This window comes from Fukomys damarensis, unplaced genomic scaffold, assembly GCF_012274545.1.
Source record: "Fukomys damarensis isolate Sample0158 unplaced genomic scaffold, DMR_v1.0_HiC HiC_scaffold_24, whole genome shotgun sequence".
Lineage (NCBI taxonomy): Eukaryota > Metazoa > Chordata > Mammalia > Rodentia > Bathyergidae > Fukomys > Fukomys damarensis.
In genome coordinates this window covers 2356863-2383411 of record NW_022900936.1, presented here as the reverse complement: position 1 = coordinate 2383411, position 26549 = coordinate 2356863, and the positions used below count along the sequence as shown (strand labels likewise).

The 26549-nt window shown below is 48.2% G+C and overlaps 1 long non-coding RNA gene across 1 annotated transcript in view; it reads right to left on the bottom strand.

The window, feature by feature from the left end:
- LOC104870734 overlaps window positions 1-26102 on the bottom strand; it is a 46209-nt gene extending 20107 nt beyond the window's left edge. Inside the window, exon 1 of the long non-coding RNA XR_782580.2 lies at window positions 26042-26102. This is a non-coding gene — a long non-coding RNA (uncharacterized LOC104870734). The remainder of the gene's footprint in view (window positions 1-26041) is intronic.
- Between the last annotated feature and the right edge of the window lie 447 nt (window positions 26103-26549).

Here is a 26549-nt window from a genome sequence, read left to right as displayed (position 1 = left end):
CAGCCCCCGGACACTGCACATGGGTGAGAAGACACCCATGACCACCACATCTCCCTACAGAGTCAACTCTATAGGAAGCCATAGCAAGACCAAGATCCTCATAAATCTGGGGCATCTTCAGAGCCCAATGCAGTACAAACTAGCAGAAAAGCTCACTGGGTATTAACTTTCCAGACAGGACAGCTAGCAAGACAACAAAAACCTACGGGTACGAGACCCCGGTTAGGAGTCACTCCGAGTACAAGTGGGGGTCGAGGGGCCGGGAAGGGGTGCAGGAGGCACCCATAAAGGTCACCTATGGACATTTTTGTGTCACTCACACTTAATAAAGCAAACTGTTTTCAACCCAAAGCAGTGCCTTTAAATTTCCCCAAGAGCCGACTGGGCCTCCAGGATTGCTGTATGGATTTTATGACTCAGGCACGCTATGAATCTTTAATGTGTGACTGGTGTAGCGGAGCGGATGTGGCTCCCGGGAGACCTGGGAGCTCTGTTTGCTTCCTAATTAGATGCTCCTGACTGCGGCAAGACCCCTTACTCACACCGCACCTCCTCTATGAGAAACGACCCCACAAACCCTGTCCAACGGGCACCTCTGTTTACCCACAGGCCATCAGCGAAAGTTGGCAGAAATAATGTAAAGAAGCAGCTGTGTGCTTCTGGCAAAAAGCAAGAAGATGAAATAAAATAAATCAGCTTTTCATGGCTCTAAGCTTTCTTGTGCCAGAAATATGCCTGGCTGCTGTGTCCCCCTCCAGTATGAAGTTGACTGAGCATGCTTGCAAGTGGAGTCTGGGCCTATGGGAGGCCCCGGGTCAGAAGGGCTCTGGGGACATTACTGCTGGCTACCTGCTGGGGCAGAGGTGCAGGGCTGAGGCAAAGGTGATCCTCTCCCGAAGGGGGCGGCTCAGCATCTGGGGTGCATTAAAGAGGATGGGCCCACCTGGCAGCGTCTATGGACAGTGACTGCTCCAGAGCCCACGGCTTTGGCCAGACCCAGGGTTGCCGGACAAAGCTCCAGCCTCTGTCCTCCGAGCCTGGGAGATCCCAGACAAGCCAGGACGTGCGGGAAAGCAAGGGGCACCCACCAGTGAACTGGACATGCTAGAAAGCCCACAGAGTCAAACATGCCGTCAGGTAAACCTACACCAAGAAAAAAATAAATCTGAATATTTGTGTAGAGACTGAATGGAAGGGGTGATCAAAACACTCTGTAAATGTTTAAAAATTTATCACAGTAAAAGACAGATTGCTAGGAATTCATCTTAAAATACCACGAATCTCCCTCAAAATACCCCTCTTTTCTTGGAACACACCCCATGGATCTTGCCACCTTCTGAAGCAGTTCTGGAAGTTCTCCTCCTAGAGCATTTTTATGGGGGGCATGATCAAAAATATGGTGAGCTCTGCTGCCGTTCGTCATCCAATGGAAAGGCAGCTCGTAAAGACAAGATGCTGGGTCCTTGTCCACCTTGCTCACCAGATCTGGCTCTGTGAAACTTCCGGCTCCTCCCCAAAGTCAAAGTGATCATAAAAGAGGAACATTTTTCCATCAATTCAGGGCATTGAAGCAGCCAGGACAGCACAACTAAAAACACTTTCAAAAGAGGACTCCAGAGCTGCTGCAGGAAGTGGTAAGGATGATGGGCACAGTGCACTCAAAGCAAGAAGTATATTGAGGGGGATTCATGGCAATGTCTTTCACTATAAGGAAGTTTTTTAGAATTTAAACATTCACCACATATTTCAATCAGCCCTCCTAGAAGAGTCCCCAAACCATGCAATAAAATAAAAACATGGAAATGTGTTTGCAGACAAGGCTGCAGGGGAGTTTCTATATGAAGAGAAGTCAGGCATTTGCAACAAGAGACCATGCCAAGCACAAAAGGGTGGCATGGACAGGTGACATAAAGGACATTTGAGATGCCTTCCACCTGAGCCTTCTGCGTGAGACCAAGGGTATGTCCCTTTGCACTGACTCCCCCATTCCAGGAGGGCTCCGCATGGGGAACTCAGTATAAAACTCCCATAGTGCTGTCACTACAAAATGGATTTTCACTGACCTGCTAGACAGAACTCCACGTTCTCCTTCTGCTTTTGGGGGGAGATCTTTCTAAGCCTTTGTGCACTCCTGAAGCTAATCTGTTTCCCAGGGCCAGGGCTCTGACCCACTTCTGCCTCAAAGCCCCAGAGACACGGAGGGCTGGAGGGATGAAGGTAGAGGGGCCAGACATTTTTCTAAATAAAAAAGATAAATCCACTCTGTCGTTAAAAAGAAAGAAACCACAGTATCCTGTTCTTTAAATGAAGACTTGTTTGACAAATTAACTTTGAACTTGATTTTCCAGAGGAGTCTGGCACACCCTCAATTAAAAGGTCATGGGCTGCAGGCTGTGGCAAATGTCTCCACTTAGAAGGCTTTCTCAGCATTTCAAATATTTGTTTGTAGCAGATAAAAGCTGCTTTAGAACACAAAGGTCAGAGTGTCAGTGATTTATATTTGAAAAGGAGACATGCTGGGTGTCCTTTAAATGAAGCCATCCAGAACAGACTGGGGGCTTTCAAGCCAGTGGATGGATGGTGGCGAGGACTATGGCCCTCGCTTTGGGGACAGTCAGTGAAGAGCTGCCATTTGGGGTTGTAGTCAGGGAAGCCTCTCAGCTTTCCCTTCTTCCAAGCATGACAGCAACCGCTGCCGTAGACCCACTTTGAGCCCACAGCCTCCTCTCCACGCTTCACAGCACACCTAAGGACAGATGTTGCTTTCCTCCATCCTCGGGAGGAGCCCAGAGGTTGGGAGAGGAGGCACTGCCTGTTCCACAGCAGACACAGAACTTGAAATCAGGCTCTCCCACTCTCAGCTGCCAGGCCTGCTGGGCACAGAATTCCTCACCAAGACCAGAGATTCTTACCCTGTGTGCTGGAGTTGCCTGGAGCACAGATTCCTCTAAGTCACTCATCAAGTATTAGCAAGTAGCAACTGCAGAACTTTGTAAAGGGGCGAAACCTGCCCTTCGGCATCCGAAGGACACGCAGGACATATGAGAAAGTCAGGGCCCCGACACTCCCTGCTAGTTTCTTGTCCTTTGAGTGGATGAGGCTGTGAGGAGGTGGCATGGGAGAAGTGCAGCCAAGGGGGAGCCTCCCTGTTTTGTAGCAGTCCGTGGGAGCCATGGGGTCATTCAAAGCACACCTGAAGCTTCATTCCAAGCCTCAATTTTCCCATCTGAAAAGTGGGGTGGAAATAATAATGGTACCTGTCCAAAAGAGCTGTGAGGATGAAGTATGGTCATGCCTGGGAAGTCGTGCATTTGGAGCATTTAGCTCAGTGCCCTATATAAGTGCTAACTGCAGCTCAGTGTCCCCCAAGGTGATGCTCCAATCCAGTCCCCAAACTTCCAGATCTCGGGGGTCAGTGATAGGAGGAGAAATAGCTGTGCACAGTTGGCATCTAAAAAACCACTCCCAGCCTTAACTACCTCAGAGGACGTTAGCTGACCACCAGAAAAGAACCAGACCCCACGGTCCTGAAAGAAAACATGAGGGGGAGGGAGGGAGGGAGAGGGAAGCAGGTCTTGCAGTGCTAAAAATGCAGGAGGAAGTTGTTGAGGCTGCACTCTACTTCAAAATTGAGCTGAGGACCAGAGTGTGAACGTTGTCTTTGCCCACTATATTTACAATCTGGCTAATTCCATGTTATTAATAAAGATGAAACTAAAATCATAATGGCATCGACAACCAATGTTTGTCAAAAGCTTATTATAAGCCCAGCCCTGAGCTAGGGCTTCTCGCACACGCATAATGCTGCTCACCTGCATTTGTTCATGGCTCAATTACAGTGGGGCAGTGAGATTCGGCAGAGGTCTGCTCACCAGGGTTCTGAACACAGTTCGTCTGGAGGGTGCTGGAGTTCAGATCTGGGCCTTCCCCACGAGCATCCATAGGCCGAAGGCTTGGTTTCCCAGGCCATGGGAACCTTGTGGAAGGTGGGGCAGGGCAGGAGAAAGCGAGGTCCTAAGCTGTGCCTTGGACAGGGGTGCTGAGACCCTGGTCCCTTCCCCTGTCTTTTTGCTTCCAGGCTTTCAGGATGTTGGCAGCTTCCACCACCACACCCAACACCATCCTGATTCATCACGGGCCCAGAAACACTGGGCCAGCTAACCACGGACTGAAACCTCTAAAACCAAGAGTCAAAATAAACTGTCCTCCTGTCAGTGGACTCATCTCCGGCATCCTTTCACAGTGACACAAAGTTGACAAGCACAAGAAGCCCACTGTATAAATCTCAGAAGGAAACCAAAGGAACCTGGGAAATCAAGCCTGTGGCAGGGCTGGCTGCTATCACATGGGTCTGTGACTTCCTCTTAGCCCACAAGAGTTCCTTCTGCCTTGGGCAGCACAGTCAAGAAGGTAGCCCCAAGATGCTAGGATGGTGGTCCTACTGGGATGGTAGATGGTGGCTGCCACTCAGAGCAGATGTCTGGGGCTGGGAACATCTGCCCTGAGCGTGTCAGCACTAGACACAGGCATCCAACAATGAGATAGACTGGCCAGCCCTTGGCTCCATTTCTGCTGCTATTTCTATCTTGGTCACTACTCTTTCCCCTAACCAGCTTTTGCAGCCTTCCCTTTAGTTCTAGAAGCTTCTAGCATATTCCTCCTAGCTTCAGTCCACAGAAATGACTTCTGCTTTCACCTAAAAAATGGCACCCAAGATGAGGCATGAAATGGCTGTGGACCACAATGGTGAGCAGTTCAAGCCACCGGATGGGCATTCCCTCCAAGACTCAGTGACGATCTGAGCATCTGTATTACTGACACATGTTCACTCATTTAACATAGAAAATTGAGGGCTTTCTTTATACTACTTAGTTTTGATGGTTTGTCTTTGAACAAAGAAACAGAGTCTGGATTTAGAAAGGTCTTAATCAGCAATGAACTGAGATGTTCTATTTCAGAGCCACTTTTTTCTGAGACAAATTGGAGGCACACTCAAGGGCACGGGGGACTCCCTATAATTACAATATAGCTATGTCTTCATTCTGTGTCCTTAGGAAGTCCTGTTTGTCACTACATAATTATAATAATTGATCTAACTGGCAGAATAGATGGTTCTGGCTTTATGGTCGAACCACAGGAAATAGCTGATGAACACGGAGGGGACAATTTGTCAAGGCCCTGACCTTAGAGGTCATAAAAACATTCAGCTGCCTCAAAGAGCAGTGCTGGCCAGAGACACCAAGGAATTTCTGTTCTTGCCCAAAGAATGAACACCCGATATTTCCAATCCTGCCTCAGTCCCCATGTTTAAAGATGGAGGAAGTTTCGTTCAGCTCCACTCATTGTGTCCTTAGTGAAAGCAGATCAGGGGCAGACACTGACCTGCTGGCTGCCAAGGGTAGATTTCTGTGCCATGTGTCCCCACCTTAAACCCACAGCCTGCAGCCAGAACTCCCAAGCAGTGGATTTGAAGGTGTAGTCTTGGGAAGGTGAAGAGGGTGTGGACTTAAGAGCCCTCGCCAGTGGGCCCTGTGCCCTTCCCAAGAGTGTGAGGACACAGTGAGATGGTGACACTGAACCCGCCAGTCTCTGATCTCCGGCTTCTGGCCCAGGAATGTGAGAAAAAGATTTTGACTGTGTAAAAGCATTTTGTTACCGCCACAAAAACAAAGGTGATGGTGAAAACAAGAATGAGTTGCAGGCAGCGGGGAACACAGGGTTTTACAGCCTCACACACTCTGGCAGGCACTGACTATTTGACATCATGGGGCAGCATCTATGGACATGGCAAAGAGCTGACCTAGGGTCTCCCCGGCTCCATGTCTGGGGAAGGGATGGGACTTAGAAGCCAAGCGTCAGCGCTCAGGTTTTGAGTTTATGAATAATCTTTGAGACTTTCTAGAGGAACCATAGTCTATAAGAAAAGCTACTTAGAGTCCCAAAAACTATGATCCTGAGGGGTCCGGGAAACTCATTTTATACACAATTGACTTGGAAGAACACTGGATCAAGGGCCAGCTGGGTTTTCCTGCTTCCTGGAAGAACTTTCAATTCTCAGCCTGCAGTAAAACAGCACAGGAAAGGAAAGGATTAGAGGGATCCTGTAAAGTGCCTGGGTCCTGCTGTGGCGTCAGCTCTGTGCTGCGCAGAAAGGGCATGATGGGCCATGGCCCACCGTGTCTGGTTGTGTGGCCGATCACCAGCCACCATGAAGGCGCTTTGTAGGTGTGCTCAACATTTAAGTCAGCAGACTTTGCATAAAAGAGGTGACCCCCTTGAATCCATGGAAGGCATTAAAGAAAAACATGGATGTTCCCGGAAGAGGGAGGAATTTGCAAAGCCACAACATAAAGGTCCTGCCTGCTCTCTCAACACCATGACTTCAGTGTTCACCTGAATGTGCAGCTGACTGGCCAGGCCTCTGGAGTTCAAACCTACTAGCCTCCACCCTCACATCACCAACTCCTTGAAACGAGTCTCTCCATACACATCCATAGGAAGATGCAGACCCATCAAGGTGCAAGGTGCATCTACAGAAACAAATTGACAGCTCTGCAGACCAATGTATGTACTCAACTGGTTCTACTTCTTTGAAGTCCCACCCCCTGACTAATCCAAGGCAAAAGTGACAGATGCTCCTCCTCGGCTGGTGAAGTTTGGGGTTCCAAGAGTAGAAGGAGGCTGTGCCTTACTTCACAGCTGGAGACCAATTCTTCAGCTCTTCCTCTGCTTGGATGCCACAAGGCTGGCCACCTCCAAGTAGCTCCCTAGAGAGTATTCCTTCCTGACTGGGAAACTCAGCAGATGCTGAAGGAGAGGACAGCAAGCTCTCTGACAGGCTTGAGTTCAGATGTAGAAAGATCTAAGTGTCCCAACGACCTCTGATCAGACAATGCCACAGAGGTCTTGGAAACTCAAAGCAAGTGCCGTGACATTTGCCATGGCTGCCAGGAGTTCATGTGAGTGAATTCCCACAGAATGGAGCCTCTGAGAGACACTTGGTCACTGGGATGGGGCCTCCAGATGGCATTAGTGACTGCCCAGGAAGAGGAAGGGAGGCCTTCCACCACGAAATGACACAGCAAGAAAGCCCTGCCCAGATGCCAGCACCTTGACATTGGATTTCTCCACCTCCAGAATTATGAGAAATCGATTCCGTTTCCTTATAAATCACCCACCCTGGGCCACTCTGCTGTAGTGGCAGGAAAAGAACCAAGACAACATCCAATGGCTAGATGTCCCCTCCTGCTCAGGATGTGGCACTTCCCAAACCATCACCCTTGACTTTACACACCACTCTAAGAAGTGTGAATTTACACCCTTGAATGTGCACACTGTTGTAGGGAGACATGTGGATTCATACACTGCAAGGAGACCTGTGCTTCTGGAGGAATCCTGGCTTCTGATGAGCTCATATGTAAGTACCAGGGCCAGCACCCCAGCACGCAGGCACATGGAATGAAAACATGGAAAGTTGTGCATTTGGGTGCTTGATTTTGAACAACTATCTGTGTAGAGGTGGCCTTTGGGAGGTGACTAGGATTTAAAAAGTCATCATGACTGAATCCTGGTAGCTTTATAAGAAAAGAGACAGAGACCCAAAGAGACATGTCCACCCCACTTGGTCCCTGTCTCCAGCCACATGACGTGAACAAGAAGGCCCTTGCCAAACTCAGGTCCTAGACCTTGCACTTCCAGAATGGGAGCCACAGTGACCTGCCTGCCACAGACCCAGTCTGGGGCTATAATCGGCAACAGAACATGGGTTAATACCACTGCCCCAAATGGCAGCATTTAACTTGAGTGTTGGTCTCAGGGAGCCATAAGACATTATCCCTTCAAAAGGGTCTCTTGGATACCTGAGCTTGAGAGACACTCTTGGAACAAAGAGGACAAAGACCAGGTCCAGATGTTTATACCCAAGACCCACCTGGCTCACAGTCTCCCCTCTTCAGTGCGTATGTCAATCAGGAGGCCAATTAGAACTGTAACACCCACTGCAGCCCAACCCCAGGGCTGCACAATGAGATGTTCTGGAAGCCTACTCTGTGTGTGTGTGTGTGTGTGTGTGTGTGTGTGTGTGTGTACTGAAAAATAACATGGAACTAAATATGTAACATTCAAACCCTAACCACGCAAGCCCATTTTTCTCCACAGAGCAACACACATCTGTGTTGTCCACCTCTGACATATCAGTTTGCATAAACTGGAATTGCTTTTTTGCAAAGATGGTTTATTGAGGAAAATGAGTTCAAAACAGTTGGTGGGGCTGGAGGGGATGGAGCAGGGAATCTACTATCTCTCTTTCCCCTTAAAGAGCTTGATAACTTCTTACTTGGGATGTTGATTCTGGCTCCCAGCCTGGGCACTGAGCATGTCATAATGAAAAAGAGCAAGATGATTACTCTATTCAATTGAGCACAAACTCAACCAACAATAATATATCATCAAAATAAAAGGCAGCTTCTAACTGCAATTTACTCCCCAATGATGTGCTCACATTGGAAGCCCAGAAAACCTAATCTAAAATGCCTGAAAGGTTCCCAAGCTGAGGCAGAAAAGAGGCCTATCATTAGCAGCACTGAAAACCTTTAAGAGGTCATTCACAAGAAGGAGGTGGGTCCCTCCTCGCACCCTGAATATTCTAGCCTTTGCCAATAGAGTAGCAGCCACTGGCTTCTCTGCAAGACATTAAACAACTTTCCAAACAAGGTGTGCATAAAGGATAATGAGACTGAGGTGGAATTCATATATCCAAATGAGTCCAACCTTCTCAAATCAATCCCACCAATCTGCACAAGCTGAGTTTCCATGGTGCCGAAATGCACCCCGCCGTTCTGGAATTGCTTTCTGCACTGTTTAGGAACAACTGGAGAAATATAGGCTAATTATTTATTTAAACCCTATCTTCCTCTAGCAGGGAAGGCCAAAAGCTAACCCTCTCTTCTCACTACTCTCAAATCTAAGTCATTTCAGACAATATCAAAACTTCAAACCCCCCCTCAGCAAGCAGGGGTTTGCCAACGGTGAGAAGAATGAGCCTGCCTTTGAAACAATTTGTGTTTACTGCTATACGCCTAGGTAGGACCCGGCTCATAGCATTTTTTAAATACGTGGTCATACTTTTAAATTTGTTCATTATAGTCTGGCTGTGTGCTTTAAACCCCATAGGCATTACTTTAAATTTTTTCAGTCAACCTTAGTCCGTGCCTGTTGCTACAGATAACAAAATACCCGAGGCTGAGTAATTTATAAAGAACAGAAAGATACTTCTCACGGTTCTGGAGGCCTACAAGTCCAAGGTCAGGGTGCCGGCACCTGGTGGGGGCCTCCCTGCTATGTCATTACATGGTGGAAGGCGTCAGCTTGGAGAAAGGCAGAGACAGAAAGAGAGAAGGGAGAAGGGGTCCAAACCGAGCCTTTTATAATAAGCCCTCCCCGCAATCACAAAACAGCTCCCATGGCAATGGGATAAGCCAGTCACGAGGGCAGAGCCCTCATTCCTAACTGCCTCTCCATACTGTTGCCATGGCAATTACACTTCAGCAAGAGTCTGGGAAGGGACCAACATCCAAACCACAGCCAAAGCATACCGTAATTCCTTATCGAAATGGAAGTTTTCCATCACAAGGGAAAGATACGGGTTAATTCTGATTCTTGTGATTCAAGATCTTTTATCAAAGTCTTTTTTGCTGGGATTTGTTTAACAAATACTGTAAGACGTTGCCAGCCCACTAAAAGTTCTTAATTAGGCAAGTGAACAGAGTTATGAATATTAAAATTCTCAGTATTGTGTTCAGAGTAATAAAAAGTCAATCATGTGGAAATGTCTAAGGAGCAGTTCAATCTGGTCTGTTGCCCAGGGGTAACAGAAAAGATGGAAATTATGGGTCCTTCCATTAAAAATGGACTTGAAACTTTAGATTTTAGTGAACCAACCAAGAAGAGAACTTCTAGCAAGGGAGACCTGCGGGAAATGCCAGGGACGAGAGCAGAGCGGAGAAGGAGCGCTTAGGCATGAGCAGGAGAAGCCTCTGGGTCCTGTGGCCAGATGCCTGGAGGACGGCGCAGGGGGCTCCAGGAGCCCAGGCGGGAGGAGCAGGAGTGGGACGGGAAAGAAAAGACCAGCCACACCCCGAAGGCTGGGCAGCGAGGGCAGCGGGAAGGAAGCGCAGGGCTGCAGGGCTGTGTTCAGGAACGCAGAGAGGGACGTTCCGAGCCGGAGGGAAAGATCGGGAAGCGCGGGCAGGATGAGAGGACGGCATTGCATGAGGACTCAGACACCAAACATGGCTGGGCCACCTCCTCCCTACCGAGGGAGAGGGTGAGGCTTCTGCCCTGAGGCTGGGTGGAGGCGGCACAGAGGCCAGTGCCCCCAAGATCAGTGGCAACCGGGGAAAGCTGGTTAAGTGACAGCCCCTGCAGTGACAGCCTCAGAGAGCCGCGGGACTGCGAGGACCGGAGGCACCACAGCTCCAGAGGTGGGAACCACGGGGTTGAGGGGATGGTCCTTCTCCGTTCTCCCAGCAGCGAGGTCTGCTTTCCCCGGGGAGACCTTACCTCCAGGAAGGGCCTGACAAGCAGAGTGGTGCTCGCCGGAGAAGAAGCCGCAAGGCTCCCAGCAGCCAGCGAGGCCGGGGAGACGGCTGGAGGGGAGGGGCTGGGCTGTCCGCTGCGTCCCGGCCTCCTCTCTGAACCAAGCCGCTCTGCCTGCATCCTCCCGGGGCTGCAGGGCTCGTGGCAAACACTCTGCGAGCCGTCCCTGCGGGCCGTGTGGGGTCTGAAAGCCCTGTGCACAGGAGTGACCGTGCTCGCCGGTGTGCGGTGCCCTGTCGGTCAGGGATCACCAGAGGAACAGGTCTGATGCCGTCCAGGGACAAGGCGTATGAGTACCGTGTGTGAGGACGTATGAAAGATCCTCAGCGCAGGCTCACAGTGGCTGCCTGGGACCAGAGCTCACTGCAGAGGCCCACACAGCTCCGCGTCAGGAAGCTGAGGGGCCTGAACGGTAAGGACGAAGGCTCTGCGCTGAAGTGTGGAGACCGACGGCCAGAGGCCAGGGTGAAGGCTGGAGGTGCTTCAGGGGCCAACAAGCAACACCTCCTTCTTCCCTCGTATCCCACCCAGGCTGCGAGCCCAGCGGTTGGTGCCACCTCGCTCGGGGTGGGGCTTCCGTCTCTAGCAAATCCGTTCAGCCACACCCAGAGCGGTGCTAACCCAGCCGCCTGGGCATGTCCGACCCAACTCCACACGTCTCCCTGTCACAGGTGCCTGCGGTGTGAGGCACGGGACTCCCTGCACTCTCCAGACTCCCCACTCAGGGTAACCCACTGGCGTGTCACAAGGGCCCCAGGTCCTGTGCACAGGCTTCAGAGAAGAGGCAGGCAGGGCCAGCCAAGGGTAGGGCCTCAGTCCATCCTCGGCTCCATCCCTACAGGGCCTTGGCTGGCACCACGACTGAGCCTAAGGACCTGGCTGGGCAGGATTGACCGCCAGGAACTGAGCCCACAGGTGTTCGCGGTTTAAAGCTTCAAACTTAGAGATGTGATATGCAGAGAGACATAACTAATGGTATGCAGAGCTAAGAGCCAAGCAGAAATCTGAACCTTCTGGAATTTTCAATTAGATGAAAGCCTGTCTAGCTTACAGTCAAAAGACCAGAAGAACCAGGTATGGCCACGCGTACTTGTAATTCCAGCACTCTAGGAGGCTGAGGCAGGAGGATCCCAAGTTAGAACCCAGCCTGGGCAACTTAGGAACTTACTGAGAACCTGTTTTAAAATGAAAGTTATAAAAGGGGCTGAAGCTGTAGCTTATGCAAAGGCCGTGGGCTCAATCTCTAGTACCTTAATCAAGAGCCAGAGGAGTGGTGACCAGATGTACAGTGAGCCTCACAACTGCGGCTGTGCCGCCTCAACACCAGGTCAGTGGTGCTGATGCAGAGTCTCTGACCCTCTGCCCAGCAAGGCAAAGTCAGACTCCAGAGGGAGAGAACATCAACGGGGCCCCCCACCGCTCCTCTGTAAAAAAAGATATCATTCTATGTGCAAAGAAAGGTCAACACTTTGGTGTGGGAAAGCAGAAAAACCTTCGACAGAAGGGGGCCCCAGAGAAGCCACGCGAGAGGGACAGCAGACCAGGGCCTTCAGTCGATTCATGTTTCTTTGACTGAAGGAAAAGCATCATGAAATAGATAAAAGATGGCGAATTTTGATGAAGAATTCAAGTTTATAATTAATCCAGTGGGCATCTGGGATGGAGAGACTCGCAGCATATGTAGCCGAGGAGCAGGTGGACGGGTCTAACCACAGACGGAACACAGCAGACCGCAGTCTGAACATGGGAGGAAAAACTACCTGCACACACGTCAGGAAGAAACAGAGTGGATAGGATGCCAGCTCCGAGCATAAGGGGACACCCAGAGTAAGGCGCGCTGGTGTCCCAACCTGGGCGAAGAAAGGAGAAATCCTGCAGAAGCGACATTCAGAGACAGAAGGGCTGGGAGCTTCCGGTGACGTGGCAGGAACACATTCCCTCTTCTGAATTACTAGCAAGTGGGAAGAGAACGGGGGCCTGGAGAACTCTGATCTCGAGATACAAGAGGACGACAGAGGGAGACTGGGGCGGCTGCATCTCCCAGGCAAGTGCGACACAGCTGACCTCCGAGTGAGGGGATGTTAACAAAGCACGTCCGAAACCTGGAGCAGACAGGAGGGCACTGACTAGCCACCGTCAGCAACCTCCAAAGAAGTTAACTAAACACACGGTGCCTCGGTTCACAAACTTGATGCTCTGCACAATTCGGGTCGAAAGCCAAACTGGCCAAGAACCAAATCACACTTCCCCACAAGGTCAACCTTCAACCTCCCCGTTGGCTTTGATTCGGTCCTTACCCAACTCCATGTGCAACAAGAATTGTGGCAAGAATGGAGTTCGTGAACCGAGGCACCACTGTAAATGGTAAGAAAGGAGGAGGACTCAGCTGAGGCTGTAGAACATCATTCTGCAGAACACTATTGAACATCTAGTAGCCTCCAGCAGCTCAATAGCATGGCTTGAAAAAATACGTGCAATGTGTGTGCACACAGACACACGCGGACGCACACAGCACTTAACTGGTACCAGGCAAAATCAAGCGAGGTGTGAAGCTCGGACAGGTTCTGAAGGTGGGGCAACAGGAGTGGCTGATCAGCAGACCCCAACCAGGGCAGGGCACGAGACCAGTGGCTACAACACAGAAAGGTCCACTTACTGGTCCTCAGGAAGTGGACAAGACCGTGACAGCGGGCAGAGTGACCCGGGCGGCTGCCGGAGAGCAGAATGCACTAGTGACGGCTCCAGAGCTGACAGAGACGAGAGGGCTGAAAACGGTCACCAACCCTGGCCTTGCTCCCTGGACCTGTGGACGCTACAGCTGTTCTCTCGTTTTCATCTCCTCGGAAACTAATTTTAAAGAAAAGTTTCATTCTGTAAACTTCCTTAATAGGAAGCAGTCTTTCGAAATGTCTCTGCAAACTGTTACAAATAAAAATAGAGAAATAACCTTTTTGAAAAGTCATTTCTTTATAAATGCCTGTCTGTTTTCTTTTGGAGCTAAAGAGAACATATAAACCTACAGAATCTGAGCTTCCCAAAAAGCCCACCTGGCTCTCGAAATTTGAGGTGGAAAACAGCAAGTCGGCACACTCCAAAAACAGGAGTAAAAACTTCCAACTTAACGGGACTGCTCCACTTATCCATGAAACATTAGCAAAGAACAAAGTGTATTTGCTGGGCAGAGCTGACCTGGAAAACATCTCAAGGGCATCTGTGGGTGACGGGACCTCCTTCTCGACCGCGCCTTCACGGGGAAAGGTGGCCCCCGCTGTGCCAAATGGGACCCCGCGACGTACTCAGGGGCACGCGCTTGTACATCACCTGCCAGGGCACTTCGCAAAAGGTGTATCGGGTGCCCCCCAAATGTGGCTCTGCAGTGCAGCCCCACGTTTACACGGACATCTTCATCCTCAGATAAACTTCATTCTTACAACCTCAGGAGTGCCACTTTTCATAAAATGTTCGTTCTACTCTTACGATCTTACGTCTACGTTTCATCAGAGCCCTCACTTAGAAACTACCATTCACATGTGAAACCAAGAGTCGGCAGGCACATATAATTCTTTTAATGCTGCTTCATCTTACTCTGTCATGTGTCTTAACTTCCCAAAGTCAGAATTTGTAAAAGAAAAAAATCAGTTTTTGCAGCGTTTATTCAGAGTGCAAAACTGCAAAGAAACTAATTTTTCATAAGCTTAATTCCATCTGCATGATGTTAGCTGGAGAGTCCAAGTTTTTAAAACCTGCATAAGCTTCCAGAAATAGCTCCTACAACAAAAGCTAAGAGAAGAACCTGGCCAGTGGTTCTTATAGACGAAAACCTAACCATCTTCGGTGCATCGTTTGGTTGGGAGATTTTAAAAATTTTTGTTTCTTTTGTCGTTTTGCTGGTTGTTTTTTGTTTTTTTACTCTTGTTTTTCTTTCTCTTTCTTTTCTTTCTCTCTGATAGGTTGGGGTGGAAGAAATTTATTTTACAAAGCTCACTGTGTGTTTGGCACTGAGTAATACTGCCGTAAGAATCCAATTAGAAATTTAGAAAAAAACGAACATAAAAGCTTTCCCCATTTTGCACCAAAGTGACTGATACAAGATTTTGGCATCTGAAATCATTACCATCCTACTGAGAGGAGGTTGTCTATGTTTCCTTTCATTTTCAGATTCAGAGCCTGCTCGTACCTTAACTTCAAGAGAATTCAGAAACAATCACTCTTCTCCACGCCGCAGTCTCAGTAAAATTCACAAGTAAATCTCAGAAACCATCCTCTAAATCACCAACAGCAAAGCATCTTACATGACCTTCCCCGGGTTCCTTCTATTTTTAGCAGGATGCTCCTTGCATTTTCTCTAACATCATCCTCCACAGCTAGCTGTAGAGTTAGTGGAGAATTAAGTATTGTAGTTTACATGCTTGAGGTTTATAAGCTGTTTGGAGCACTCCCTCTTTGAAACCGCTATTTTAAGGCCTGAGGATCAGTGGAACAGACTGGAAGACACAAAAACAAATGCAGATGTACTCAGCTACCTCATCTTTGACAAAGGAGCTCACCATCCTCAGTGGAGGAAAGATAGCCTCTTTAATAAATGGCGTTGGAAAAACTGGATGTCAACCTGCCACAGATTAACATTAGACCCTTATCTTTCGCCATGCACTAAATTAAAATCCAAATGGATTAAAGATCTAAATATTAAAACAGAAACATTAAACTTGCTAGAAGGTAAGTTAGGCAGAACTCTGGAAGACATTGGTATAGGAAAAGACTTTATGAACAAATCCTCAGTAGCACGGGAACTAGCAGAAAGAATCAACAACTGGGATCTCATCTTACTAAAAAGCTTCTGTACTTCAAAAGAAACCATTAGCAGAACTAAGAGACAATCTACAATGTGGGAAAAAATTTTTACCAGCTGTACCTCAGACAAAGGACTATTATCAAGGATATATAAAGAACTCAAAACAATCAGTCCCCCCAAATATAAAGACCCGATTCAAAAATGGGCATCCGAAATGAACAGACATTTCTCATACAAAGAAGTAAAAGCAGCAAGAAAATATATGAAAAAATGTTCCACATCACTGGTCATTCGAGAGATGCAGATGAAAACAACACTGAGATTCCACCTCACCCCACAAAGAATGGCTGCTATCAAGAAATCACACAATAACAAATGTTGGCGGGGTTGTGGGGAGAAAGGAACCCTCCTCCATTGTTGGTGGGAGTGCAGACTAGTGCAACCACTATGGAAATCAATATGGAGATACCTCAAAGAGCTTGGACTGGAGGTTCCATTTGACCCAGCCATCCCTCTGTTGGGTATCTTTCCAAGAGAACTAAAAGAATCATATCACAGAGAAGTATGTGCACCCATGTTTATAGCGGCACAGTTTGTAATAGCTAAATCTTGGAAACAACCTATTTGCCCATCCGTTGGAAACTGGATAAAGAAGTTGTGGTTTTTCTATAAAATGGAATATTACTCAGCCATAAAGAGCGAGAGAATAGATTCATTCATAGGAAAATGGATACATATTGAAGATATACTCCTAAGTGAAATAAATAAGTCCCACATGTGTAAATACCAAATAGTTTCCCTGGTGTGAATATTCTGCAACAATGCATAAGATTCTAATAAGATTACTGACATTTAGAAATGGGAAGAAAGGAGCTAAAGGTGTAGGGAAGGTGGGATGGGTAGGGGAAGAGTAAAAAGGGAAAAGAAAAAAATGTGAGAGAATGAAAAGATGAAAATAAAGTGTTTGTAGATGGGGAGGGGAGGAGGGGGTGAAGGGAGGGCAGAGGTAAGGGGAAAAAATGAGAATCAAGACCTGTCATATAGAGCTACATGATCCCAACAATGAATGCAACTGTACTGTATCCCTAAAATGTACCAATAAACTCAATTAAAGCTGAAAAAAAAAAGAAACCGCTATTTTAATACAATCCCTGGCACCTGTTCTGCCAGCCTGAGAGCCACGTGTGAGCAGACAGGTGGGGTGGGAAGTGGCTCGCTGCCCCAACAGGCCGACTTCTCCCCGGGAGAAACTTGCAGTGCAGGTGCTGGAGAATGGACCGCGAGGGTCAAGAGAATCTCTAGGCTGGAGCACCAGGTCCTCAACACATTGGGAACCTTCCGTGGGCCTGGCAGCGCCTGGGGCCTGGACATATATGAGACAGTTTCTCCTCCGTGGTCTCAAGAATAATAATAGTAAGAGTCATGGGAAAGCTGACTCTCAAAATGGATCTCTCTGATGCAAAGACACGGACCTGGGAGCTTTCTTTCCTCCACAAGCTGTTGGGTCCGCTGAGTCACAGGGCTGCACTTTCTCCGCAGAGACCTACCGAGGGAGTATCTGTGCAGGCTGGAGCAGAGCTGTGACCGTGACCCCACCCCGCGCTCTGCTTCCATGCCCTTTTCTCTGTCCTAGAACACTGATCCACGTTTTTAAAGATCCACTCAAGGCACCGCACTGAATTCAAAGCAGAACCAGAGGGTCTTTCTTGTCTAGGCTCAATAATAATTTTCCTTTTAAAGAGCCACGGGCCACTATTTTAATCAGCCTGTGCTAGACAAGATCCTACTGTTTGCTGATGCCAGGCCTCAAGGTTTTGAAAGTGAGGAGGAACAGATGGCCTAGTTCTTGTCTTTAAATAATTTGGAGGAGATCCTGCCGTTCACAGCGACACACAGAGACCTAGAGGACGTTGGGCAGAGACAGAAGCTAGGGGAGAAAAAATGCTACACGGCCTCAGGCACGTGCAGAATTCTAACAACGACATAGCCATAGCGAAGCAGTGTAGAAAAGGATCAGGAACCGGGAGGAGCGAATTACACAGTGCACGCACCCACAGCTGTCACGCGAATCCGTCGGAGGCCTAACGTGGAACCGGAGGACAACGGGCACTGACCCTCCATGGTCCTGAAAATTTGCTAGAGTAGATTTCTGGTGTTCTCACCACAAAAAGGAAAGAGGAGAGAGGGGCCCAGGGACACGGCCCACTGCCTCAGGTGCTGGGCCCGGAGTCCAGCTGCTCCGTGATGGCTCTGACTGGTTGCCCACGACAGCGGGGCTGCCATGTCCCGTAAGATCGGTACATGAGCTATTAGCAGACGTTCTATTTATATCACTTGCTGCCAAACAAACGACAGCAGACAATCTTCGGTACTTTTAATGTATCAGATTAGCTGTACTCCATGCGCTCTGGCCAGTTCCTTTGGGAAACATTTTCGCAGACTCATCAGTCAAATTGGCTCGTCTCTGTGGGTGTGAAGTGTTTTTAGAATGTCTCTCTTCCGAAAGCAGAGGAGAAAGACACCCTTATCACAGCAGTGGCTAGGGTGGCCACTGGTTTCCTGTCCCTGCTGCACAGAATGCCACAGCCTGGTAGCTTAAAATGGCAGGGAGCTGTGTGCGTCTCACAACTGTGGAAGAGACGTCCAAAGCCAAGGTGTCAGCAGGACAGTGCCGGCTCTGAACGCTGCTGGGAGAATCGCTGCTTCCCTCTGCCAGATGCTGCACCCCACGCTTGTGCCTGCACCCCTCTACTCTAGCCCTGCAGTCACCCATCCTACTCTTGAGCCTGTGTAATCACCTCCCTCTGCCCCTGCCTGCAGAGACAATTGTCTCAGACCCCCCCATAAACCAGAGTGACGGCATCTGAGACCCTTAATGTAATTACATCTACAGAGAACCCTTATCCCCAGTAAGATCATGCCCCCAGGTCATCTTTCTTATGGCAACCTATTCTAGGGTTCCCAGAATGCAGAGGTTTCCTGGGATGTGCGACTTCTATGACCAAAACAGACACTGGCTGGTGACCCTAACTAAGAAGCAGATCCCGGAAGCCTGATCCCTTAGGCAGAGTTAGGCAGTGATTCTCCAAGTATGGCCCCAGACCAGGAGTGAGGACAGCAGAACACAACACCCAGAGTGGAGGAACTCCGAAACCTGTGTCTCAGCAAGTCCTCCGGTGAGTCCAGCACTCTCCAAAGTTGAGAACCACAAGAATTTTTGTCACCAGATGATTTGAGTCTTAGCCAAAATAGAACAAAAGGACAAAGAAGAAAGTGCCCGGCTGGAACCGCGCTCAGTTCTGGGAACACATTAGGACCACATGAAAGGCTTTGCAAAGAGACTTTGGCCAAAGCCCTGCAGTTGGAGCGGAAAGGAGCTCTCTCCACGGCGCCTTTGGAAAGCTCCCCGGGGACTGCACTGTGAGCCGGGACCCAGAAGAACCTGAGCCCCAAGACTGCAGCCAGGGCAGCACAATGAGCCAGGGAGCAAGTCGGGGAGCAGGGGTTGGTTTGCTCCTTTGTGCTCTGAGCTAGAACAAACACGAGGCTTTTATTTTGAATGTAAAAGAATCCACAAAATGTAATTTGAGGGTAATTTAGGAAACAAGTACGGGAACAGCTGAGGGGTGGTAACAAGGTAAGAAGTTAAGAGAGAGTAGGGAAAGGGTTTCATGTGAAGAAGGGCAGGGATGCCAGATGCTTTGCGGAGGGTGGTGTGAGCCCCTGGAGAGACTGCTGCAGGTGGGCAGGGCACCGTCCCCAGCCCAGGTGGCAGCAAGGTCACTTCTGTCTGTCCCCACCACTCCAGGACTGAATTGGCAGAGATGCTGAGAGACAGCTCAGAGGAGCAAAGCCAGAGAGTTTATTACTCGCGGTTCCCAAGAAGGGGGGCATGCCGTGGGGGCCCACAAGAAGGGTGGCCCATCGGGAGACAGGCGTGAGGGAGAAGCTGCCCGGCCTGGACTGGGCTTTCCACAGCAGAGCTACACTTGTCCGGTACCTGGTCTTGGGGTGACCTACAGCACAGGAAATGCTGATCTGGTGTGGGAATGTCAGATAAAGGGAGTGGCTGGAGACATGGCTTGGTTTACACAGGAAAGGCGTGTTTTCAGGGAAGATGGCTTTCTATAACAATACAGGAACCCTGGAAAGAGCAGTCTCTCCCGGTGCCAGAAGAGCAAAGCATCAGAAAATACAGAAAATAAAAACATCATTAATGCACGTGGACAACCTAAACTGGAAAGGTTCTTTCCCTCAAGGGTGCCTTAAATGGAACACAAGGATGCTGGAGATTTGGTTGAGATGTGGGTGCCAGCTGAATACAATCTGACTTAGTTACTTTTCTCATTGCTGAGACAAAATACCTGGCACCCACATGTTAAGAAAGGAAAGGTTTATTTTGGCTCACAGTGTGTAGAGGTTGTTCAGTCCATACTGGCCCGGCTCCAAGGCAGAACGGCATGGCAGAGGGGCAGCACAGAGGAGAAACAGTCCATAGCATAGCAGGCAAAAAGCAGAAAGCAGTGGCAGTGTCAGCAGCCCCCTTTCCTCTTTTATCCCTCCCAGGCCACAAAGCCTTTGGGTGGTGCACCCATATCCAGGGTGGAGCTTCCTGTTGTCCACACCCAGAAATACGATAAACCCATGGGTGGACTAATCCAGTACCACACGCCCTTAATCCCAGCATTCACACACCCTAAATGCAGCCACCTCCAAAAGCCCACCAATGAGTGCGTGAGGCTTTGGAGGGACATCTGGATAGAATCCGTAACAGAGGGCCGGGAGTGGTGGAGCTCAGCCGCATGCCTGGCAAGTGCAAGGCCCTGAGTTTGAACCTTAGGGCAGAGAAAAGAAAGCAAAAAAAGCCATAATGGAAGCTATGATATAAAAGATTGTGCTGGTGAGGAGGAAGGCAGGTGAGTGTACAGCCAGAAGCAGTGTGCCTCTTGTTAGTGAGTAGAAATGAGCGGAAATCCAAAAGAGGGGAAGAAAGAAGTCAGGAGGACAGGAAGAGAGGCAAGAGGGCAGAGGAGTATGAAGTTGTCTCGGGAGTGGAGAGCCAGGATTATCCTCAGTTTGGAAAGAAGGAGTGAGTCACAGAGAGGACGTGCTGAGGTGGGAGCTGGGGGTACAGGGACGACTGGGGTAGCAGTTGTCACTCAAAACAGGGACTTGCTTCAAAATCTGGGTAAAGTTCCCTTTGTGCAGAGTTTTCCACCTCTACCTGGAAGAAAGCTGAAGTTTATTAATCTTCCTGAAGTGCACCCACAGTCAAGAGAAAAATTTTCACACTGGATAGTGAAAGTCCCGGTTCCCTTTTCTTCTCTGCTGAGAATACACAGACTGACAGGTTTGCACTCTTCCCCTGCACACTCATGCTAGGGGGAGTTTGAGAATTTCTCCAGAGGCAATGAGCTACACAGAACAAAGGGAAAACCCAGCCAGACCTTCTTTTGTCCATGCTTTGAAGCCATCAGTCTACAAGACTTGCCAATAGATAGCTTTAAGTGCTCTGTACTTTTAATACAGACTGATAGCCAAAGATCAGTGGACATCTGACAAAAGATCTAGCAGCATAGAGTTTCTCAGGCTGTGCTCTATGGACATCTGGAGCTTGACAATTCTGTTGCGAGACTGTATTCTACATGTTGAAAAATTCTTAGCAACATCCATAACCTCACCTACTAGTTGCTAACACAGCCTGCCCCAGCTGTGACAATGAGAAATATGTGTAAATATCACCAAACATCTCTTGAGGATAAAATCTTTGCATGCATCCCCACTCAGCAGAGAATCACGTATCCAGCACAAAGGGGAGACAAATTCTAAAACAAAGAAATAGAAGAGAAGAGGGATACGGGGGTGATGATATATCTTTTGGAGAAAATTCTACACTAATATCCTGATAAATACGAGTGCACAGCATTACAATAAAACAAAAAGAGTATGATTACAAACAATTGTATTCAGACAATTTAAAAAAATCTAGCGAGCTAAAAATGTAAAGTCAAAGTGGAAAAAAAAGAATTACTAAAAAGAAGGCTTCCAGCCAGTAAGATAAAGTAATAGAAAGTTTTAAAAAAAATAGGAAAGAAAAGCAACAAAGTGAAAGATTGCTCCAGGAAAATGACTTTCAAATAATAGATGTTCTAGAAAGTGAGTTTTGAGAGAAAAATGAATAGGAAGAAATCGCCAGATAATTTAGGAAAATTTCCAGGAGACTCTGGTGGAAAAGTTTCTTTAGGTGTCAGTACAGTTGGCTGAGAGTCCCTGACCTCTGTAAACTACTGGAATAGAGGACTTGAAAAAAGAACTTTAAAGGTGACTGAGCAAAAGCTTTGCCACAGAGGACTGGAAATTAGAATGATACTGGGTTTCTCTTCAGCAATAAAGGAGGCTATAACATAATAAAGAACACCTTGAAAAGTCTGAAGAAACAGCTCCCAGTTCTGACAAAGACGTGGAACTACAAGAAACCGCCTATGTTGCTGGTGTGAATGCAAATTGACATAGCCATTTTGGAAAATAGTTACTCCATTTCTCATAAACTTAAGTACAAATTTGTCATATAACCCAGCAATCCCACCATAGAGAAAGAAATAAATTAGATGTACAAAAAAATTAATTCGTGAAGGTTTGTTATAGAATTATTAATAAAATACCTAGACTGATACAAAGCAGTTGCCCATCACTTGGTGAAAGAACAAATCATAGTATAGCCATAGTAAAGGATGCTAAGCCATAAAAAAGAAAGAAACATAGCAGTATGAGTTTCAAAGTCAGTATGCCAACTGAAAAGACAAACACAAAAATCTATGCATGGTGTGATTTCATTTGTACAATATTTGGGGAAAAATGAAACTATAGTAATGCCAAGGAGAGCAGTGGTTTGACAGAAGGGCATGAGGAAACACTTTAGGGCGCTAGAACTATTCCCTATCTTGGTTATAATGACAATCATACTACTAGGTACAATTATCAAAAGCTATGTACTTTTTAATGGGTGAATATTATCTACAAATAATGAATCCATAAGGCTGGTTTTTTAAAGTATAAAATTTTAGGGCCAGGGATTTAGCTCAGTGCTGCCACTGCCTGCCTTGCAAGCACAAGGTCATGAGTTCGGTCTCCAGTATCAAAAAGAAAGAAAGCATAAGGGCCAGGGATTTAGCTCAATGGTGCTGCCACCTGCCTCACAAGTGCAAGGTCCTGAGTTTGATCCCTGGCACCAAAAAAGAAAAAAAAAAAAGTATAAAATTTTAAAAATAATAATTGTTCATGGCCTAAAATTTTATACCTAGCCAAACTATCATTTAATTAACTGCATTAAGAAAAACACATCTCAAAAATGTAAAAAATTCAATACTTTCTAGGTAATTTTTCTTAGAAGGATCCCAAAGACATATTCCATCAGCATGAAGAAACTCACCAAGGAAGAAGAGGAACTTGGAAGATAGAATCTCTAGCCAGGAAGAAGGGGAACCAGCTGCCAGAGAGACAGTAAAAGACACTGCAGAATGATCGGTCTGCTACAGCTCCACCAGAGCAGGAAAATGGGAGAATGTCTTAGAAAAAAATTACAGATAACTTCTGGCCTTGAATATATTAAGGGGAGATAAGCTCTCTGAAGAAAATGTAGCATTAAAATAGTGCTGCACTAAACTTGTGTACTTAGCAAAGGAAAGGTTAAATATTAACTCCAGAAAAGAAAATGCAGCCAGTGATGGTGCACTAAATGACTTGGCTGTGGTTACATTCACATCAGCATAATAATTAAATAAACACCAAAACATAAGTCATATTGAGAAAATGGGGAAAAAGGCAAGGCTGTGAGCAGAGATTGGTCCTCGTGTTTTATTTACTCCTTAAAACTGAAAAAGACCTGCATAAGCATGTCTCAGAAACAGGGACATAAATGCTCAAAGACACAGTTTTGTTTGGGGGGGTGCTTGTTTGTTTTTATACCAAGGATCAAGTCCTTGCATATACCAGGCAGGTATGGCACCACTGAGCTACATCCCCGGCCCAAGATGCAGCTTTTAAAAGTTGAAAGATTTTGCCTTTGAGATAAAGGATATGGAGAAAGCAGGGTAATGCAGAGCCCCACTGGTTTCATAACATTTTTAAAAGTAAACTTTAACAACCACAAAAATAAAAAACAGGTGATATGCCAAGAAAGGAAAGTTCTGGTGCTCTGATAAAATCAGGCTGAGTTAAAGGCACAGTCTAGAAGGATGTGAAGGGGAAATGGGGTGGCACAAAGGAGGGGACAGCTCGGAGCACAGATAAGGAGCAGGTCAGTAGCAGCAGTGGCTGTAACAGCTGGAAGGGATTAATGGAGACGGGGTGGGGGAAGTGGACTCAGCCCTCAGAACAGGGCACGGTGCTTTCAAAACCGTCTCCATCAGCCTTGTGTTCCTCTGCAGGTCAGGGTCTTTAAGCACCAATTTTATTTCTCAAACAAAGTGCTCCATTTATTCTATTGTACAAAAGGTTATCAAATACAGTGAGAGTCATAACAATGAAGGGTAGTATCGAGGCAATGCTCTTGCTGCCCAAATTTTCAAGGACGCACCCTATTTCACACTTACATGTACCGCACTCCACTGGAATGTCTTTGGCAGATAAATGCGCATGTTTCTACTTTCTTTGGACTTCTGCTCAAGATTGAGTAAGGTCCACAGGTCTTGCGAAGAGCATGAATAAGAAAACACAGCCTAAACCATCTTGTGAATACCATGCTTGAAGAATTGTCTTCCAAGACATTCAAGGGTACAGACAGTGTAAAATCCAAAATCTAACATACAACGAATGGCACGAACACAAATGGAGACGGGTCAGAGCGCCCACCCCATGGAGTTAGTGTTGGGGTTAAAACACGTGCCTGGTATGGCACGCATGCCACATGCCTGTCCCAAGTAGGGGTGGTGGTCACGATGGTGGTGGTCCTGGTGACAGTGGTGGTGACGGTGACGATGGGATGTCCTCATAACCCAATCACCTCCCAAAGAGCCCACACCCAAATATGCTCCCACTGGGGATGGGAATGCAGGGACAAGGCACTCACACAGTAACAGCGCTTACGCACCAGCTCCAAAGACCCTAGTGGTGACTCCATTCCGGCTACCAGGGAAAGAGAGAACGGAGACTCACAGAGCGCTTTCCTTCTCTGAGCCGGCTAGAGAGCCAGCTCCTGGGGCTCACACGGCTTCTGCCCAGGGGTTTCATCGCTGGGCCTCCCTCTCACGGCCACATCTCCCTGCTGGGGAAGGCTGGTAAGTATCTGACGGCTGTTCCCAAACAGGGCTCAGGTGGTCGAAACATCAGCCAGCTGGACCCCAGGACCGTCCATCATTCGGCGGGGCCTTACCCTGTCTCTAGACTTGGGTTCCAGAGCATCTCCCCTAGACGCCCCTGGACTCCCCAAAACCATCCCCCAAAAGAGCCGTTTCCCGTGGCTCTGCACCTACACTTCCAGGAGTGACCTTTGCCTTCTCTCCCATGTTCCAGCTCAGCACCATCTCTGAGACTCAGCTCCTCCCTTCCCTTTCCATTCTTCCTCCACCTGTCTTGCAAAGAACTGGCCTCTTTCCCTTTATCTGTGGGCTTGTCTGTCACTTCCATTAGAAAGCAAACTCCACGATGCCTCACTGAAGTTCCGCCACGAGGGCAATCCGTGGCTGGCCACGTCGTTCGCGTGACTTCCACGACCTTGGTACTGAGGCTCCCACATGGCAGCAGCAGAGAGGACTGAGGCCCAACTCTCAGGGATCACCCAGCCCGCCACTGACTAACCACAGCTGTCCAGCTCTGGGCAAAGTGTGAGCGGGTGTGCCAGAGCCTTTAGCAGACACAGATTCTCCCGCCTCTCCCTGTGCTCATCAAGGGCGTGGAGGGCAGTGCATTCCTGCATTATCTCGCCTCAAGCGCAAACTGGAGGGGAGGTTTTCCTTTCGCACCCACTTGCTTTGTGGCTTTTCTCTCTCCCTTTCTCTGATTCTTTTATTCCTTTGCCTTGCCCTTCCTCCAACCTCACCTTCCTTGGAGCTTGAGGAATCATGAGATCGGTAAGGTGGCGGCGCGCATGGTGGGGGCCCGGAAAAGGCAGGTTCATCGGGGTGGTGTTGCTTCCGGTGACGCGGGGCTTTTGGTGGAGGCTTGTCAGTGGCAGGAAGTGGGGTGTCCAAGGGAGGGGCCGACGCTTCAGGGGAAGAAGAAGGCGGAAGAGAAAGTCTGCCTGCGCCATCTTTTGCAGGAGGCTCCTGTTCGCCATTTTGGGGGCAGTTCTGAGGCCCTCTTTCTGTTGGTGTTTGGGCAGGAAATGCCTCAGACGCCTTTACAGCGTGAGGATCAAGACACTGAATAATTGCTGAGGCAATGGGGAAAAATCCAGCGGGAGGAGGATTTCCCCTCACCTTTCCATGTGTTGCAAATTATGTATCACGCACTCCAGATTTCAGTGTCTACTACATCTGTGCCCGGCATCCAAGGGGATATTTAAGGATAGTCTCCCAGAAGACAATAAGGTGTTCTTTGGGGACCTTTATGCCTCTAGTTTTTAATAATGCTTTTACTAAGGCAGCCTGCACCGGCCACTCTTGACTGAAGATATTACCCATGACAGGGACCCTTACCCGCAGCTTCAATATTTACCCAGTATACATGAGGCCCACGTTGTGGTGCAGAATCAGCAGGCAGACTCGGGGCAGGTTTCTGAAACGCTTCCGCTTTATTTAGGAAATGCACAGGCTTATATAGCTTCTGTGTGCCCCCCCACCGTGGGGGAGGAGCATGGGAGGAGCATTTGATTACATGGCACTTTCTTATAGGTTATGCAGATTCATACATTAGTGGAGAACATCGGGCCATATCTTATTGGCTAGACATATGGTGGGGTGATTCTTCTTGGGCGAGGCGAAGGAGTCACGGACTAGTGGCGGAGGTGTAGCCTATTAGACCCAGGTCTATGCACTTAGGCGAGTTAGCTCAGCCTCAGAGAGGTCTTCGAGTTTGCTCAGAAGACAGGAGTGTGGCGCACCTGGCCCAGCCAGGCTTGAACTTTTCCAACAATTCCCTGTTTTGTCTTTGACTCCAGCACCTCAGCCAAGAGGACCACGTCTTTATGAGTCTGTCTATATCTCTTTCAAGCCAGGTGCCTAAT